Source organism: Humulus lupulus, chromosome 3 (assembly GCF_963169125.1).
Source record: "Humulus lupulus chromosome 3, drHumLupu1.1, whole genome shotgun sequence".
Lineage (NCBI taxonomy): Eukaryota > Viridiplantae > Streptophyta > Magnoliopsida > Rosales > Cannabaceae > Humulus > Humulus lupulus.
In genome coordinates this window covers 11,500,029-11,513,204 of record NC_084795.1, presented here as the reverse complement: position 1 = coordinate 11,513,204, position 13,176 = coordinate 11,500,029, and the positions used below count along the sequence as shown (strand labels likewise).

At 43.1% G+C, this 13,176-nt stretch overlaps 37 non-coding genes and 2 pseudogenes across 37 annotated transcripts; all 39 read right to left on the bottom strand.

The window, feature by feature from the left end:
• Nucleotides 1-34: 34 nt before the first annotated feature.
• On the bottom strand, nucleotides 35-153 carry LOC133827530 (5S ribosomal RNA). Its single transcript, XR_009890218.1, has one exon. It is a non-coding gene; the product is annotated as a 5S ribosomal RNA (ribosomal RNA).
• Nucleotides 154-372: 219 nt separating this feature from the next.
• On the bottom strand, nucleotides 373-490 carry LOC133827588 (5S ribosomal RNA; annotated as a pseudogene).
• A 218-nt stretch (nucleotides 491-708) lies between these two features.
• Nucleotides 709-827, bottom strand: LOC133827103 (5S ribosomal RNA). The gene has a single exon (XR_009889803.1). It is a non-coding gene; the product is annotated as a 5S ribosomal RNA (ribosomal RNA).
• Nucleotides 828-1,046: 219 nt separating this feature from the next.
• LOC133827495 (5S ribosomal RNA) lies at nucleotides 1,047-1,165 on the bottom strand. Its single transcript, XR_009890185.1, has one exon. It is a non-coding gene; the product is annotated as a 5S ribosomal RNA (ribosomal RNA).
• A 218-nt stretch (nucleotides 1,166-1,383) lies between these two features.
• Nucleotides 1,384-1,502, bottom strand: LOC133826809 (5S ribosomal RNA). The gene has a single exon (XR_009889517.1). It is a non-coding gene; the product is annotated as a 5S ribosomal RNA (ribosomal RNA).
• Nucleotides 1,503-1,720: 218 nt separating this feature from the next.
• On the bottom strand, nucleotides 1,721-1,839 carry LOC133827433 (5S ribosomal RNA). The gene has a single exon (XR_009890124.1). It is a non-coding gene; the product is annotated as a 5S ribosomal RNA (ribosomal RNA).
• A 220-nt stretch (nucleotides 1,840-2,059) lies between these two features.
• On the bottom strand, nucleotides 2,060-2,178 carry LOC133827571 (5S ribosomal RNA). Its single transcript, XR_009890260.1, has one exon. It is a non-coding gene; the product is annotated as a 5S ribosomal RNA (ribosomal RNA).
• A 219-nt stretch (nucleotides 2,179-2,397) lies between these two features.
• LOC133827327 (5S ribosomal RNA) lies at nucleotides 2,398-2,516 on the bottom strand. The gene has a single exon (XR_009890021.1). It is a non-coding gene; the product is annotated as a 5S ribosomal RNA (ribosomal RNA).
• A 219-nt stretch (nucleotides 2,517-2,735) lies between these two features.
• On the bottom strand, nucleotides 2,736-2,854 carry LOC133827239 (5S ribosomal RNA). Its single transcript, XR_009889935.1, has one exon. It is a non-coding gene; the product is annotated as a 5S ribosomal RNA (ribosomal RNA).
• Nucleotides 2,855-3,073: 219 nt separating this feature from the next.
• LOC133827326 (5S ribosomal RNA) lies at nucleotides 3,074-3,192 on the bottom strand. The gene has a single exon (XR_009890020.1). It is a non-coding gene; the product is annotated as a 5S ribosomal RNA (ribosomal RNA).
• Nucleotides 3,193-3,412: 220 nt separating this feature from the next.
• Nucleotides 3,413-3,531, bottom strand: LOC133827238 (5S ribosomal RNA). Its single transcript, XR_009889934.1, has one exon. It is a non-coding gene; the product is annotated as a 5S ribosomal RNA (ribosomal RNA).
• A 218-nt stretch (nucleotides 3,532-3,749) lies between these two features.
• LOC133826420 (5S ribosomal RNA) lies at nucleotides 3,750-3,868 on the bottom strand. Its single transcript, XR_009889141.1, has one exon. It is a non-coding gene; the product is annotated as a 5S ribosomal RNA (ribosomal RNA).
• Nucleotides 3,869-4,087: 219 nt separating this feature from the next.
• Nucleotides 4,088-4,206, bottom strand: LOC133827494 (5S ribosomal RNA). Its single transcript, XR_009890184.1, has one exon. It is a non-coding gene; the product is annotated as a 5S ribosomal RNA (ribosomal RNA).
• Nucleotides 4,207-4,424: 218 nt separating this feature from the next.
• LOC133826914 (5S ribosomal RNA) lies at nucleotides 4,425-4,543 on the bottom strand. The gene has a single exon (XR_009889619.1). It is a non-coding gene; the product is annotated as a 5S ribosomal RNA (ribosomal RNA).
• Nucleotides 4,544-4,763: 220 nt separating this feature from the next.
• On the bottom strand, nucleotides 4,764-4,882 carry LOC133827187 (5S ribosomal RNA). The gene has a single exon (XR_009889884.1). It is a non-coding gene; the product is annotated as a 5S ribosomal RNA (ribosomal RNA).
• A 219-nt stretch (nucleotides 4,883-5,101) lies between these two features.
• On the bottom strand, nucleotides 5,102-5,220 carry LOC133827175 (5S ribosomal RNA). The gene has a single exon (XR_009889873.1). It is a non-coding gene; the product is annotated as a 5S ribosomal RNA (ribosomal RNA).
• Nucleotides 5,221-5,440: 220 nt separating this feature from the next.
• LOC133827237 (5S ribosomal RNA) lies at nucleotides 5,441-5,559 on the bottom strand. Its single transcript, XR_009889933.1, has one exon. It is a non-coding gene; the product is annotated as a 5S ribosomal RNA (ribosomal RNA).
• A 218-nt stretch (nucleotides 5,560-5,777) lies between these two features.
• LOC133826419 (5S ribosomal RNA) lies at nucleotides 5,778-5,896 on the bottom strand. Its single transcript, XR_009889140.1, has one exon. It is a non-coding gene; the product is annotated as a 5S ribosomal RNA (ribosomal RNA).
• Nucleotides 5,897-6,115: 219 nt separating this feature from the next.
• On the bottom strand, nucleotides 6,116-6,234 carry LOC133827493 (5S ribosomal RNA). Its single transcript, XR_009890183.1, has one exon. It is a non-coding gene; the product is annotated as a 5S ribosomal RNA (ribosomal RNA).
• Nucleotides 6,235-6,452: 218 nt separating this feature from the next.
• On the bottom strand, nucleotides 6,453-6,571 carry LOC133827426 (5S ribosomal RNA). The gene has a single exon (XR_009890117.1). It is a non-coding gene; the product is annotated as a 5S ribosomal RNA (ribosomal RNA).
• Nucleotides 6,572-6,789: 218 nt separating this feature from the next.
• Nucleotides 6,790-6,908, bottom strand: LOC133827424 (5S ribosomal RNA). The gene has a single exon (XR_009890116.1). It is a non-coding gene; the product is annotated as a 5S ribosomal RNA (ribosomal RNA).
• Nucleotides 6,909-7,128: 220 nt separating this feature from the next.
• Nucleotides 7,129-7,247, bottom strand: LOC133827528 (5S ribosomal RNA). The gene has a single exon (XR_009890217.1). It is a non-coding gene; the product is annotated as a 5S ribosomal RNA (ribosomal RNA).
• Nucleotides 7,248-7,466: 219 nt separating this feature from the next.
• On the bottom strand, nucleotides 7,467-7,584 carry LOC133827587 (5S ribosomal RNA; annotated as a pseudogene).
• A 218-nt stretch (nucleotides 7,585-7,802) lies between these two features.
• Nucleotides 7,803-7,921, bottom strand: LOC133827102 (5S ribosomal RNA). Its single transcript, XR_009889802.1, has one exon. It is a non-coding gene; the product is annotated as a 5S ribosomal RNA (ribosomal RNA).
• Nucleotides 7,922-8,140: 219 nt separating this feature from the next.
• On the bottom strand, nucleotides 8,141-8,259 carry LOC133827492 (5S ribosomal RNA). Its single transcript, XR_009890181.1, has one exon. It is a non-coding gene; the product is annotated as a 5S ribosomal RNA (ribosomal RNA).
• Nucleotides 8,260-8,477: 218 nt separating this feature from the next.
• On the bottom strand, nucleotides 8,478-8,596 carry LOC133826808 (5S ribosomal RNA). Its single transcript, XR_009889516.1, has one exon. It is a non-coding gene; the product is annotated as a 5S ribosomal RNA (ribosomal RNA).
• A 218-nt stretch (nucleotides 8,597-8,814) lies between these two features.
• Nucleotides 8,815-8,933, bottom strand: LOC133827432 (5S ribosomal RNA). The gene has a single exon (XR_009890123.1). It is a non-coding gene; the product is annotated as a 5S ribosomal RNA (ribosomal RNA).
• Nucleotides 8,934-9,153: 220 nt separating this feature from the next.
• LOC133827570 (5S ribosomal RNA) lies at nucleotides 9,154-9,272 on the bottom strand. The gene has a single exon (XR_009890259.1). It is a non-coding gene; the product is annotated as a 5S ribosomal RNA (ribosomal RNA).
• A 219-nt stretch (nucleotides 9,273-9,491) lies between these two features.
• On the bottom strand, nucleotides 9,492-9,610 carry LOC133827325 (5S ribosomal RNA). Its single transcript, XR_009890019.1, has one exon. It is a non-coding gene; the product is annotated as a 5S ribosomal RNA (ribosomal RNA).
• Nucleotides 9,611-9,829: 219 nt separating this feature from the next.
• On the bottom strand, nucleotides 9,830-9,948 carry LOC133827236 (5S ribosomal RNA). Its single transcript, XR_009889932.1, has one exon. It is a non-coding gene; the product is annotated as a 5S ribosomal RNA (ribosomal RNA).
• A 219-nt stretch (nucleotides 9,949-10,167) lies between these two features.
• On the bottom strand, nucleotides 10,168-10,286 carry LOC133827323 (5S ribosomal RNA). Its single transcript, XR_009890018.1, has one exon. It is a non-coding gene; the product is annotated as a 5S ribosomal RNA (ribosomal RNA).
• Nucleotides 10,287-10,506: 220 nt separating this feature from the next.
• LOC133827235 (5S ribosomal RNA) lies at nucleotides 10,507-10,625 on the bottom strand. The gene has a single exon (XR_009889931.1). It is a non-coding gene; the product is annotated as a 5S ribosomal RNA (ribosomal RNA).
• A 218-nt stretch (nucleotides 10,626-10,843) lies between these two features.
• On the bottom strand, nucleotides 10,844-10,962 carry LOC133826417 (5S ribosomal RNA). Its single transcript, XR_009889138.1, has one exon. It is a non-coding gene; the product is annotated as a 5S ribosomal RNA (ribosomal RNA).
• A 219-nt stretch (nucleotides 10,963-11,181) lies between these two features.
• LOC133827491 (5S ribosomal RNA) lies at nucleotides 11,182-11,300 on the bottom strand. Its single transcript, XR_009890180.1, has one exon. It is a non-coding gene; the product is annotated as a 5S ribosomal RNA (ribosomal RNA).
• Nucleotides 11,301-11,518: 218 nt separating this feature from the next.
• Nucleotides 11,519-11,637, bottom strand: LOC133826913 (5S ribosomal RNA). The gene has a single exon (XR_009889618.1). It is a non-coding gene; the product is annotated as a 5S ribosomal RNA (ribosomal RNA).
• Nucleotides 11,638-11,857: 220 nt separating this feature from the next.
• Nucleotides 11,858-11,976, bottom strand: LOC133827184 (5S ribosomal RNA). The gene has a single exon (XR_009889882.1). It is a non-coding gene; the product is annotated as a 5S ribosomal RNA (ribosomal RNA).
• Nucleotides 11,977-12,195: 219 nt separating this feature from the next.
• On the bottom strand, nucleotides 12,196-12,314 carry LOC133827172 (5S ribosomal RNA). The gene has a single exon (XR_009889871.1). It is a non-coding gene; the product is annotated as a 5S ribosomal RNA (ribosomal RNA).
• A 220-nt stretch (nucleotides 12,315-12,534) lies between these two features.
• On the bottom strand, nucleotides 12,535-12,653 carry LOC133827234 (5S ribosomal RNA). Its single transcript, XR_009889930.1, has one exon. It is a non-coding gene; the product is annotated as a 5S ribosomal RNA (ribosomal RNA).
• A 218-nt stretch (nucleotides 12,654-12,871) lies between these two features.
• On the bottom strand, nucleotides 12,872-12,990 carry LOC133826416 (5S ribosomal RNA). Its single transcript, XR_009889137.1, has one exon. It is a non-coding gene; the product is annotated as a 5S ribosomal RNA (ribosomal RNA).
• Nucleotides 12,991-13,176: the final 186 nt, after the last annotated feature.

Sequence of the window (13,176 nt, the reverse complement as noted above, 5' to 3'; positions counted from 1 at the left end):
GATTTTTAAGGGAAAAAAAATAATAATGTTTTCGGGGATGCAACACGATGACTTCCCAGGAGGTCACCCATCCTTGTAATACTCTCTCCCAAGCACGCTTAACTGCGGAGTTCTGATGGGATCCGGTGCATAAGTGCGGGTATGATCGCACCCGGAATGTTTCGTCCGCAATATTCATTTATAGCGAGCACGTGTGTCCTCCCTTTTCTCCCCCGGATTCACTAGGAACTTCTTATTCGCTGCTTGTTAGTGACCACGGTATTAACCCCTCAAGGAAAACGAAATAAATGAGTTTTTAAAGATTTAAAACAAAAAATACAAACTTTTGAGCCGTAAGTGGATTTTTAAAGGAAAAAAAAAATGATGTTTTCAGGGGTGCAACACGGGTACTTCCGAGGAGGTCACTCATCCTAGTACTACTCTCGCCCAAGCTCGCTTACTGCGGAGTTCTGATGGGATCCGCTGCATTAGTGCTGGTACGATCGCACCCGGAATGTTTGGTCCGCAATATTCATTTATAGCGAGCGTGTGTGTCCTCCCTTTTCTCCCCCGGATTAACTAGGAACTTCTTATTCGCTGCTTCTTAGTGACCACGGTATTAAACCCTCAAGGAAAACGAAATAAATGAGTTTTTAAATATTTAAAACAAAAAATACAAACTTTTGAGCCGTAAGTGGATTTTTAAAGGGAAAAAAAATGATGTTTTCAGGGGTGCAACACGAGGACTTCCCAGGAGGTCACCCATCCCAGTACTACTCTCTCCCAAGCACCCTTAACTGCGGAGTTCTGATGGGATCCGGTGCATTAGTGCTGGTATGATCGCACCTGGAATGTTTGGTCCGCAATATTCATTTATAGCGAGCGCGTGTGTCCTCCCTTTTCTCCCCCGGATTAACTAGGAACTTCTTATTCGCTGCTTGTTAGTGACCACGGTATTAACCCCTCCAGGAAAACGAAATAAATGAGTTTTTAAAGATTTAAAACAAAAAATACAAACTTTTGAGCCGTAAGTGGATTTTTAAAGGAAAAAAAAAATGATGTTTTCAGCGGTGCAACACGAGGACTTCCCAGGAGGTCACTCATCCTAGTACTACTCTCGCACAGGCACGCATAACTGCGGAGTTCTGATGGGATCCGGTGCAATAGTGCTGGTATGATCGCACCCGGAATGTTTGGTCCGCAATATTCATTTATAGCGAGCGCGTGTGTCCTCCCTTTTCTCCCCCGGATTAACTAGGAACTTCTTATTCGCTGCTTGTTAGTGACCACGGTATTAACCCCTCAAGGAAAACGAAATAAATGAGTTTTTAAAGACTTAAAATAAAATATACAAACTTTTGAGCCGTAAGTGGATTTTCAAAGGGAAAAAAAATGATGTTTTCAGGGGTGCAACACGAGGACTTCCCAGGAGGTCACCCATCCTCGTACTACTCTCGCCCAAACACGCTTAACTGCGGAGTTCTGATGGGATCCGGTGCATTAGTGCTGGTATGATCGCACCCGGAATGTTTGGTCCGCAATATTCATTTATAGCGAGCGCGTGTGTCCTCCTTTTTCTCTCCCAGATTAACTAGGAACTTCTTATTCGCTGCTTGTTAGTGACCACGGTATTAACCCCTCAAGGAAAACGAAATAAATGAGTTTTTAAAGATTTAAACCAAAAAATACAAACTTTTGAGCCGTAAGTGGATTTTTAAAAGAAAAAAAAATAATGTTTTCAGGGATGCAACACGAGGACTTCCCAGGAGGTCACCCATCCTTGTAATACTCTCTCCCAAGCACGCTTAACTGCGGAGTTCTGATGGGATCCGGTGCATTAGTGCGGGTATGATCGCACCCGGAATGTTTGGTCCGCAATATTCATTTATAGCGAGCGCGTGTGTCCTCCCTTTTCTCCCCCGGATTAATTAGGAACTTCTTATTCGCTGCTTGTTAGTGACCACGGTATTAACCCCTCAAGGAAAACGAAATAAATGAGTTTTTAAAGATTTAAAACAAAAAATACAAACTTTTGAGCCGTAAGTCGTTTTTTAAGGGAAAAAAAATAATAATGTTTTCGGGGATGCAACACGATGACTTCTTAGGAGGTCACCCATCCTTGTAATACTCTCTCCCAAGCACGCTTAACTGCGGAGTTCTGATGGGATCCGGTGCATAAGTGCGGGTATGATCGCACCCGGAATGATTGGTCCGCAATATTCATTTATAGCGAGCACGTGTGTCCTCCCTTTTCTCCCCCGGATTAACTAGGAACTTCTTATTCGCTGCATGTTAGTGACCACGGTATTAACCCCTCAAGGAAAACGAAATAAATGAGTTTTTAAAGACTTAAAATAAAAAATACAAACTTTTGAGCCGTAAGTTGATTTTTAAAGGGAAAAAAAAATGATGTTTTCAGGGGTGCAACACGAGGACTTCCCATGAGGTCACCCATCAAAGTACTACTCTCGCCCAAGAATGCTTAACTGCGGAGTTCTGGTGGGATCCGGTGCATTAGTGCTGGTATGATCGCACCCGGAATGTTTGGTCCGCAATATTCATTTATAGCGAGCGCGTGTGTCCTCCCTTTTATCCCCCGGATTAACTAGGAACTTCTTATTCGCTGCTTGTTAGTGACCACGGTATTAACCCCTCAAGCAAAACGAAATCAATGTGTTTTTAAAGATTTAAAACAAAAAATACAAACTTTTGAGCCCTAAATTGATTTTTAAAGGAAAAAAAAAATGATGTTTTCAGGGGTGCAACACGAGGACTTCCCAGGAAGTCACCCATCCTTGTACTACTCTCGCCCAAGCACGCTAAACTGCGGAGTTCTGATGGGATCCGGTGCATTAGTGCTGGTATGATCGCACCCGGAATGTTTGGTCCGCAATATTCATTTATAGCGAGCGCGTGTGTCCTCCCTTTTCTCCCCCGGATTAACTAGGAACTTCTTATTCGCTGCTTGTTAGTGACCACGGTATTAACCCCTCAAGGAAAACGAAATAAATGAGTTTTTAAAGACTTAAAATAAAAAATACAAACTTTTGAGCCGTAAGTTGATTTTTAAAGGGAAAAAAAAATGATGTTTTCAGGGGTGCAACACGAGGACTTCCCATGAGGTCACCCATCAAAGTACTACTCTCGCCCAAGAATGCTTAACTGCGGAGTTCTGGTGGGATCCGGTGCATTAGTGCTGGTATGATCGCACCCGGAATGTTTGGTCCGCAATATTCATTTATAGCGAGCGCGTGTGTCCTCCCTTTTATCCCCCGGATTAACTAGGAACTTCTTATTCGCTGCTTGTTAGTGACCACGGTATTAACCCCTCAAGCAAAACGAAATCAATGTGTTTTTAAAGATTTAAAACAAAAAAATACAAACTTTTGAGCCCTAAATGGATTTTTAAAGGAAAAAAAAAATGATGTTTTCAGGGGTGCAACACGAGGACTTCCCAGGAAGTCACCCATCCTTGTACTACTCTCGCCCAAGCACGCTAAACTGCGGAGTTCTGATGGGATCCGGTGCATTAGTGCTGGTATGATCGCACCCGGAATGTTTGGTCCGCAATATTCATTTATAGCGAGCGCGTGTGTCCTCCCTTTTCTCCCCCGGATTAACTAGGAACTTCTTATTCGCTGCTTGTTAGTGACCACGGTATTAACCCCTCAAGGAAAACGAAATAAATGAGTTTTTAAAGAGTTAAAACAAAAAATACAAACTTTTGAGACGTAAGTGGATTTTTAAAGGGAAAAAAAATGAAGTTTTCAGGGGTGCAACACGAGGACTTCCCAGGAGGTCACCCATCCTAGTACTACACTCGCCCAAGCACACTTAACTGCGGAGTTCTGATGGGATCCGGTGCATTAGTGCTGGTATGATCGCACCCGGAATGTTTGGTCCGCAATATTCATTTATAGCGAGCGCGTGTGTCCTCCTTTTTCTCCCCCGGATTAACTAGGAACTTCTTATTCGCTGCTTGTTAGTGACCACGGTATTAACCCCTCCAGGAAAACGAAATAAATGAGTTTTTAAAGATTTAAAACAAAAAATACAAACTTTTGAGCCGTAAGTGGATTTTTAAAGGAAAAAAAAAATGATGTTTTCTGCGGTGCAACACGAGGACTTCCCAGGAGGTCACTCATCCTAGTACTACTCTCGCACAGGCACGCATAACTGCGGAGTTCTGATGGGATCCGGTGCAATAGTGCTGGTATGATCGCACCCGGAATGTTTGGTCCGCAATATTCATTTATAGCGAGCGCGTGTGTCCTCCCTTTTCTCCCCCGGATTAACTAGGAACTTCTTATTCGCTTCTTGTTAGTGACCACGGTATTAACCCCTCAAGGAAAACGAAATAAATGAGTTTTTAAAGACTTAAAACAAAAAATACAAACTTTTGAGCCGTAAGTGGATTTTCAAAGTGAAATAATATGATGTTTTCAGGGGTGCAACACGAGGACTTCCCAGGAGGTCACCCATCCTCGTACTACTCTCGCCCTAACACGCTTAACTGCGGAGTTCTAATGGGATCCGGTGCATTAGTGCTGGTATGATCGCACCCGGAATGTTTGGTCCGCAATATTCATTTATAGCGAGCGCGTGTGTCCTCCTTTTTCTCCCCCGGATTAACTAGGAACTTCTTATTCGCTGCTTGTTAGTGACCACGGTATTAACCCCTCAAGGAAAACGAAATAAATGAGTTTTTAAAGATTTAAACCAAAAAATACAAACTTTTGAGCCGTAAGTGGATTTTTAAAGGGAAAAAAAAATTGATGTTTTCAGGGGTGCAACACGAGGACTTCCAAGGAGGTCACCCATCCTAGTACTACTCTCGCCAGAGCACGCTTAACTGCGGAGTTCTGATGGGATCCGGTGCATTAGTGCGGGTATGATCGCACCCGGAATGTTTGGTCCGCAATATTCATTTATAGCGAGCGCGTGTGTCCTCCCTTTTCTCCCCCGGATTAATTAGGAACTTCTTATTCGCTGCTTGTTAGTGACCACGGTATTAACCCCTCAAGGAAAACGAAATAAATGAGTTTTTAAAGACTTAAAATAAAAAATACAAACTTTTGAGCCGTAAGTTGATTTTTAAAGGGAAAAAAAAATGATGTTTTCAGGGGTGCAACACGAGGACTTCCCATGAGGTCACCCATCAAAGTACTACTCTCGCCCAAGCACGCATAACTGCGGAGTTCTGGTGGGATCCGGTGCATTAGTGCTGGTATGATCGCACCCGGAATGTTTGGTCCGCAATATTCATTTATAGCGAGCGCGTGTGTCCTCCCTTTTATCCCCCGGATTAACTAGGAACTTCTTATTCGCTGCTTGTTAGTGACCACGGTATTAACCCCTCAAGCAAAACGAAATCAATGTGTTTTTAAAGATTTAAAACAAAAAATACAAACTTTTGAGCCCTAAATGGATTTTTAAAGGAAAAAAAAAAATGATGTTTTCAGGGGTGCAACACGAGGACTTCCCAGGAAGTCACCCATCCTTGTACTACTCTCGCCCAAGCACGCTAAACTGCGGAGTTCTGATGGGATCCGGTGCATTAGTGCTGGTATGATCGCACCCGGAATGTTTGGTCCGCAATATTCATTTATAGCGAGCGCGTGTGTCCTCCCTTTTCTCCCCCGGATTAACTAGGAACTTCTTATTCGCTGCTTGTTAGTGACCACGGTATTAACCCCTCAAGGAAAACGAAATAAATGAGTTTTTAAAGAGTTAAAACAAAAAATACAAACTTTTGAGCCGTAAGTGGATTTTTAAAGGGAAAAAAAATGAAGTTTTCAGGGGTGCAACACGAGGACTTCCCAGGAGGTCACCCATCCTAGTACTACACTCGCCCAAGCACACTTAACTGCGGAGTTCTGATGGGATCCGGTGCATTAGTGCTGGTATGATCGCACCCGGAATGTTTGGTCCGCAATATTCATTTATAGCGAGCGCGTGTGTCCTCCTTTTTCTCCCCCGGATTAACTAGGAACTTCTTATTCGCTGCTTGTTAGTGACCACGGTATTAACCCCTCCAGGAAAACGAAATAAATGAGTTTTTAAAGATTTAAAACAAAAAGTACAAACTTTTGAGCGGTAAGTGGATTTTTAAAGGAAAAAAAAAATGATGTTTTCTGCGGTGCAACACGAGGACTTCCCAGGAGGTCACTCATCCTAGTACTACTCTCGCACAGGCACGCATAACTGCGGAGTTCTGATGGGATCCGGTGCAATAGTGCTGGTATGATCGCACCCGGAATGTTTGGTCCGCAATATTCATTTATAGCGAGCGCGTGTGTCCTCCCTTTTCTCCCCCGGATTAACTAGGAACTTCTTATTCGCTGCTTGTTAGTGACCACGGTATTAACCCCTCAAGGAAAACGAAATAAATGAGTTTTTAAAGACTTAAAACAAAAAATACAAACTTTTGAGCCGTAAGTGGATTTTCAAAGTGAAAAAAAATGATGTTTTCAGGGGTGCAACACGAGGACTTCCCAGGAGGTCACCCATCCTCGTAATACTCTCTCCCAAACACGCTTAACTGCGGAGTTCTGATGGGATCCGGTGCATTAGTGCTGGTATGATCGCACCCGGAATGTTTGGTCCGCAATATTCATTTATAGCGAGCGCGTGTGTCCTCCCTTTTCTCCCCCGGATTAACTAGGAACTTCTTACTCGCTGCTTGTTAGTGACCACGGTATTAACCCCTCAAGGAAAACGAAATAAATGAGTTTTTAAAGACTTAAAACAAAAAATACAAACTTTTGAGCCGTAAGTGGATTTTCAAAGTGAAAAAAAATGATGTTTTCAGGGGTGCAACACGAGGACTTCCCAGGAGGTCACCCATCCTCGTAATACTCTCTCCCAAACACGCTTAACTGCGGAGTTCTGATGGGATCCGGTGCATTAGTGCTGGTATGATCGCACCCGGAATGTTTGGTCCGCAATATTCATTTATAGCGAGCGCGTGTGTCCTCCCTTTTCTCCCCCGGATTAACTAGGAACTTCTTATTCGCTGCTTGTTAGTGACCACGGTATTAACCCCTCAAGGAAAACGAAATAAATGAGTTTTTAAAGATTTAAAACAAAAAATACAAACTTTTGAGCCGTAAGTGGATTTTTAAGGGAAAAAAAATAATAATGTTTTCGGGGATGCAACACGATGACTTCCCAGGAGGTCACCCATCCTTGTAATACTCTCTCCCAAGCACGCTTAACTGCGGAGTTCTGATGGGATCCGGTGCATAAGTGCGGGTATGATCGCACCCGGAATGTTTCGTCCGCAATATTCATTTATAGCGAGCACGTGTGTCCTCCCTTTTCTCCCCCGGATTCACTAGGAACTTCTTATTCGCTGCTTGTTAGTGACCACGGTATTAACCCCTCAAGGAAAACGAAATAAATGAGTTTTTAAAGATTTAAAACAAAAAATACAAACTTTTGAGCCGTAAGTGGATTTTTAAAGGAAAAAAAAAATGATGTTTTCAGGGGTGCAACACGGGTACTTCCGAGGAGGTCACTCATCCTAGTACTACTCTCGCCCAAGCTCGCTTACTGCGGAGTTCTGATGGGATCCGCTGCATTAGTGCTGGTACGATCGCACCCGGAATGTTTGGTCCGCAATATTCATTTATAGCGAGCGTGTGTGTCCTCCCTTTTCTCCCCCGGATTAACTAGGAACTTCTTATTCGCTGCTTCTTAGTGACCACGGTATTAAACCCTCAAGGAAAACGAAATAAATGAGTTTTTAAATATTTAAAACAAAAAATACAAACTTTTGAGCCGTAAGTGGATTTTTAAAGGGAAAAAAAATGATGTTTTCAGGGGTGCAACACGAGGACTTCCCAGGAGGTCACCCATCCCAGTACTACTCTCTCCCAAGCACCCTTAACTGCGGAGTTCTGATGGGATCCGGTGCATTAGTGCTGGTATGATCGCACCTGGAATGTTTGGTCCGCAATATTCATTTATAGCGAGCGCGTGTGTCCTCCCTTTTCTCCCCCGGATTAACTAGGAACTTCTTATTCGCTGCTTGTTAGTGACCACGGTATTAACCCCTCCAGGAAAACGAAATAAATGAGTTTTTAAAGATTTAAAACAAAAAATACAAACTTTTGAGCCGTAAGTGGATTTTTAAAGGAAAAAAAAAATGATGTTTTCAGCGGTGCAACACGAGGACTTCCCAGGAGGTCACTCATCCTAGTACTACTCTCGCACAGGCACGCATAACTGCGGAGTTCTGATGGGATCCGGTGCAATAGTGCTGGTATGATCGCACCCGGAATGTTTGGTCCGCAATATTCATTTATAGCGAGCGCGTGTGTCCTCCCTTTTCTCCCCCGGATTAACTAGGAACTTCTTATTCGCTGCTTGTTAGTGACCACGGTATTAACCCCTCAAGGAAAACGAAATAAATGAGTTTTTAAAGACTTAAAATAAAATATACAAACTTTTGAGCCGTAAGTGGATTTTCAAAGGGAAAAAAAATGATGTTTTCAGGGGTGCAACACGAGGACTTCCCAGGAGGTCACCCATCCTCGTACTACTCTCGCCCAAACACGCTTAACTGCGGAGTTCTGATGGGATCCGGTGCATTAGTGCTGGTATGATCGCACCCGGAATGTTTGGTCCGCAATATTCATTTATAGCGAGCGCGTGTGTCCTCCTTTTTCTCTCCCAGATTAACTAGGAACTTCTTATTCGCTGCTTGTTAGTGACCACGGTATTAACCCCTCAAGGAAAACGAAATAAATGAGTTTTTAAAGATTTAAACCAAAAAATACAAACTTTTGAGCCGTAAGTGGATTTTTAAAAGAAAAAAAAATAATGTTTTCAGGGATGCAACACGAGGACTTCCCAGGAGGTCACCCATCCTTGTAATACTCTCTCCCAAGCACGCTTAACTGCGGAGTTCTGATGGGATCCGGTGCATTAGTGCGGGTATGATCGCACCCGGAATGTTTGGTCCGCAATATTCATTTATAGCGAGCGCGTGTGTCCTCCCTTTTCTCCCCCGGATTAATTAGGAACTTCTTATTCGCTGCTTGTTAGTGACCACGGTATTAACCCCTCAAGGAAAACGAAATAAATGAGTTTTTAAAGATTTAAAACAAAAAATACAAACTTTTGAGCCGTAAGTCGTTTTTTAAGGGAAAAAAAATAATAATGTTTTCGGGGATGCAACACGATGACTTCTTAGGAGGTCACCCATCCTTGTAATACTCTCTCCCAAGCACGCTTAACTGCGGAGTTCTGATGGGATCCGGTGCATAAGTGCGGGTATGATCGCACCCGGAATGATTGGTCCGCAATATTCATTTATAGCGAGCACGTGTGTCCTCCCTTTTCTCCCCCGGATTAACTAGGAACTTCTTATTCGCTGCATGTTAGTGACCACGGTATTAACCCCTCAAGGAAAACGAAATAAATGAGTTTTTAAAGACTTAAAATAAAAAATACAAACTTTTGAGCCGTAAGTTGATTTTTAAAGGGAAAAAAAAATGATGTTTTCAGGGGTGCAACACGAGGACTTCCCATGAGGTCACCCATCAAAGTACTACTCTCGCCCAAGAATGCTTAACTGCGGAGTTCTGGTGGGATCCGGTGCATTAGTGCTGGTATGATCGCACCCGGAATGTTTGGTCCGCAATATTCATTTATAGCGAGCGCGTGTGTCCTCCCTTTTATCCCCCGGATTAACTAGGAACTTCTTATTCGCTGCTTGTTAGTGACCACGGTATTAACCCCTCAAGCAAAACGAAATCAATGTGTTTTTAAAGATTTAAAACAAAAAATACAAACTTTTGAGCCCTAAATTGATTTTTAAAGGAAAAAAAAAATGATGTTTTCAGGGGTGCAACACGAGGACTTCCCAGGAAGTCACCCATCCTTGTACTACTCTCGCCCAAGCACGCTAAACTGCGGAGTTCTGATGGGATCCGGTGCATTAGTGCTGGTATGATCGCACCCGGAATGTTTGGTCCGCAATATTCATTTATAGCGAGCGCGTGTGTCCTCCCTTTTCTCCCCCGGATTAACTAGGAACTTCTTATTCGCTGCTTGTTAGTGACCACGGTATTAACCCCTCAAGGAAAACGAAATAAATGAGTTTTTAAAGACTTAAAATAAAAAATACAAACTTTTGAGCCGTAAGTTGATTTTTAAAGGGAAAAAAAAATGATGTTTTCAGGGGTGCAACACGAGGACTTCCCATGAGGTCACCCATCAAAGTACTACTCTCGCCCAAGAATGCTTAACTGCGGAGTTCTGGTGGGATCCGGTGCATTAGTGCTGGTATGATCGCACCCGGAATGTTTGGTCCGCAATATTCATTTATAGCGAGCGCGTGTGTCCTCCCTTTTATCCCCCGGATTAACTAGGAACTTCTTATTCGCTGCTTGTTAGTGACCACGGTATTAACCCCTCAAGCAAAACGAAATCAATGTGTTTTTAAAGATTTAAAACAAAAAAATACAAACTTTTGAGCCCTAAATGGATTTTTAAAGGAAAAAAAAAATGATGTTTTCAGGGGTGCAACACGAGGACTTCCCAGGAAGTCACCCATCCTTGTACTACTCTCGCCCAAGCACGCTAAACTGCGGAGTTCTGATGGGATCCGGTGCATTAGTGCTGGTATGATCGCACCCGGAATGTTTGGTCCGCAATATTCATTTATAGCGAGCGCGTGTGTCCTCCCTTTTCTCCCCCGGATTAACTAGGAACTTCTTATTCGCTGCTTGTTAGTGACCACGGTATTAACCCCTCAAGGAAAACGAAATAAATGAGTTTTTAAAGAGTTAAAACAAAAAATACAAACTTTTGAGACGTAAGTGGATTTTTAAAGGGAAAAAAAATGAAGTTTTCAGGGGTGCAACACGAGGACTTCCCAGGAGGTCACCCATCCTAGTACTACACTCGCCCAAGCACACTTAACTGCGGAGTTCTGATGGGATCCGGTGCATTAGTGCTGGTATGATCGCACCCGGAATGTTTGGTCCGCAATATTCATTTATAGCGAGCGCGTGTGTCCTCCTTTTTCTCCCCCGGATTAACTAGGAACTTCTTATTCGCTGCTTGTTAGTGACCACGGTATTAACCCCTCCAGGAAAACGAAATAAATGAGTTTTTAAAGATTTAAAACAAAAAATACAAACTTTTGAGCCGTAAGTGGATTTTTAAAGGAAAAAAAAAATGATGTTTTCTGCGGTGCAACACGAGGACTTCCCAGGAGGTCACTCATCCTAGTACTACTCTCGCACAGGCACGCATAACTGCGGAGTTCTGATGGGATCCGGTGCAATAGTGCTGGTATGATCGCACCCGGAATGTTTGGTCCGCAATATTCATTTATAGCGAGCGCGTGTGTCCTCCCTTTTCTCCCCCGGATTAACTAGGAACTTCTTATTCGCTTCTTGTTAGTGACCACGGTATTAACCCCTCAAGGAAAACGAAATAAATGAGTTTTTAAAGACTTAAAACAAAAAATACAAACTTTTGAGCCGTAAGTGGATTTTCAAAGTGAAATAATATGATGTTTTCAGGGGTGCAACACGAGGACTTCCCAGGAGGTCACCCATCCTCGTACTACTCTCGCCCTAACACGCTTAACTGCGGAGTTCTAATGGGATCCGGTGCATTAGTGCTGGTATGATCGCACCCGGAATGTTTGGTCCGCAATATTCATTTATAGCGAGCGCGTGTGTCCTCCTTTTTCTCCCCCGGATTAACTAGGAACTTCTTATTCGCTGCTTGTTAGTGACCACGGTATTAACCCCTCAAGGAAAACGAAATAAATGAGTTTTTAAAGATTTAAACCAAAAAATACAAACTTTTGAGCCGTAAGTGGATTTTTAAAGGGAAAAAAAAATTGATGTTTTCAGGGGTGCAACACGAGGACTTCCAAGGAGGTCACCCATCCTAGTACTACTCTCGCCAGAGCACGCTTAACTGCGGAGTTCTGATGGGATCCGGTGCATTAGTGCGGGTATGATCGCACCCGGAATGTTTGGTCCGCAATATTCATTTATAGCGAGCGCGTGTGTCCTCCCTTTTCTCCCCCGGATTAATTAGGAACTTCTTATTCGCTGCTTGTTAGTGACCACGGTATTAACCCCTCAAGGAAAACGAAATAAATGAGTTTTTAAAGACTTAAAATAAAAAATACAAACTTTTGAGCCGTAAGTTGATTTTTAAAGGGAAAAAAAAATGATGTTTTCAGGGGTGCAACACGAGGACTTCCCATGAGGTCACCCATCAAAGTACTACTCTCGCCCAAGCACGCATAACTGCGGAGTTCTGGTGGGATCCGGTGCATTAGTGCTGGTATGATCGCACCCGGAATGTTTGGTCCGCAATATTCATTTATAGCGAGCGCGTGTGTCCTCCCTTTTATCCCCCGGATTAACTAGGAACTTCTTATTCGCTGCTTGTTAGTGACCACGGTATTAACCCCTCAAGCAAAACGAAATCAATGTGTTTTTAAAGATTTAAAACAAAAAATACAAACTTTTGAGCCCTAAATGGATTTTTAAAGGAAAAAAAAAAATGATGTTTTCAGGGGTGCAACACGAGGACTTCCCAGGAAGTCACCCATCCTTGTACTACTCTCGCCCAAGCACGCTAAACTGCGGAGTTCTGATGGGATCCGGTGCATTAGTGCTGGTATGATCGCACCCGGAATGTTTGGTCCGCAATATTCATTTATAGCGAGCGCGTGTGTCCTCCCTTTTCTCCCCCGGATTAACTAGGAACTTCTTATTCGCTGCTTGTTAGTGACCACGGTATTAACCCCTCAAGGAAAACGAAATAAATGAGTTTTTAAAGAGTTAAAACAAAAAATACAAACTTTTGAGCCGTAAGTGGATTTTTAAAGGGAAAAAAAATGAAGTTTTCAGGGGTGCAACACGAGGACTTCCCAGGAGGTCACCCATCCTAGTACTACACTCGCCCAAGCACACTTAACTGCGGAGTTCTGATGGGATCCGGTGCATTAGTGCTGGTATGATCGCACCCGGAATGTTTGGTCCGCAATATTCATTTATAGCGAGCGCGTGTGTCCTCCTTTTTCTCCCCCGGATTAACTAGGAACTTCTTATTCGCTGCTTGTTAGTGACCACGGTATTAACCCCTCCAGGAAAACGAAATAAATGAGTTTTTAAAGATTTAAAACAAAAAGTACAAACTTTTGAGCGGTAAGTG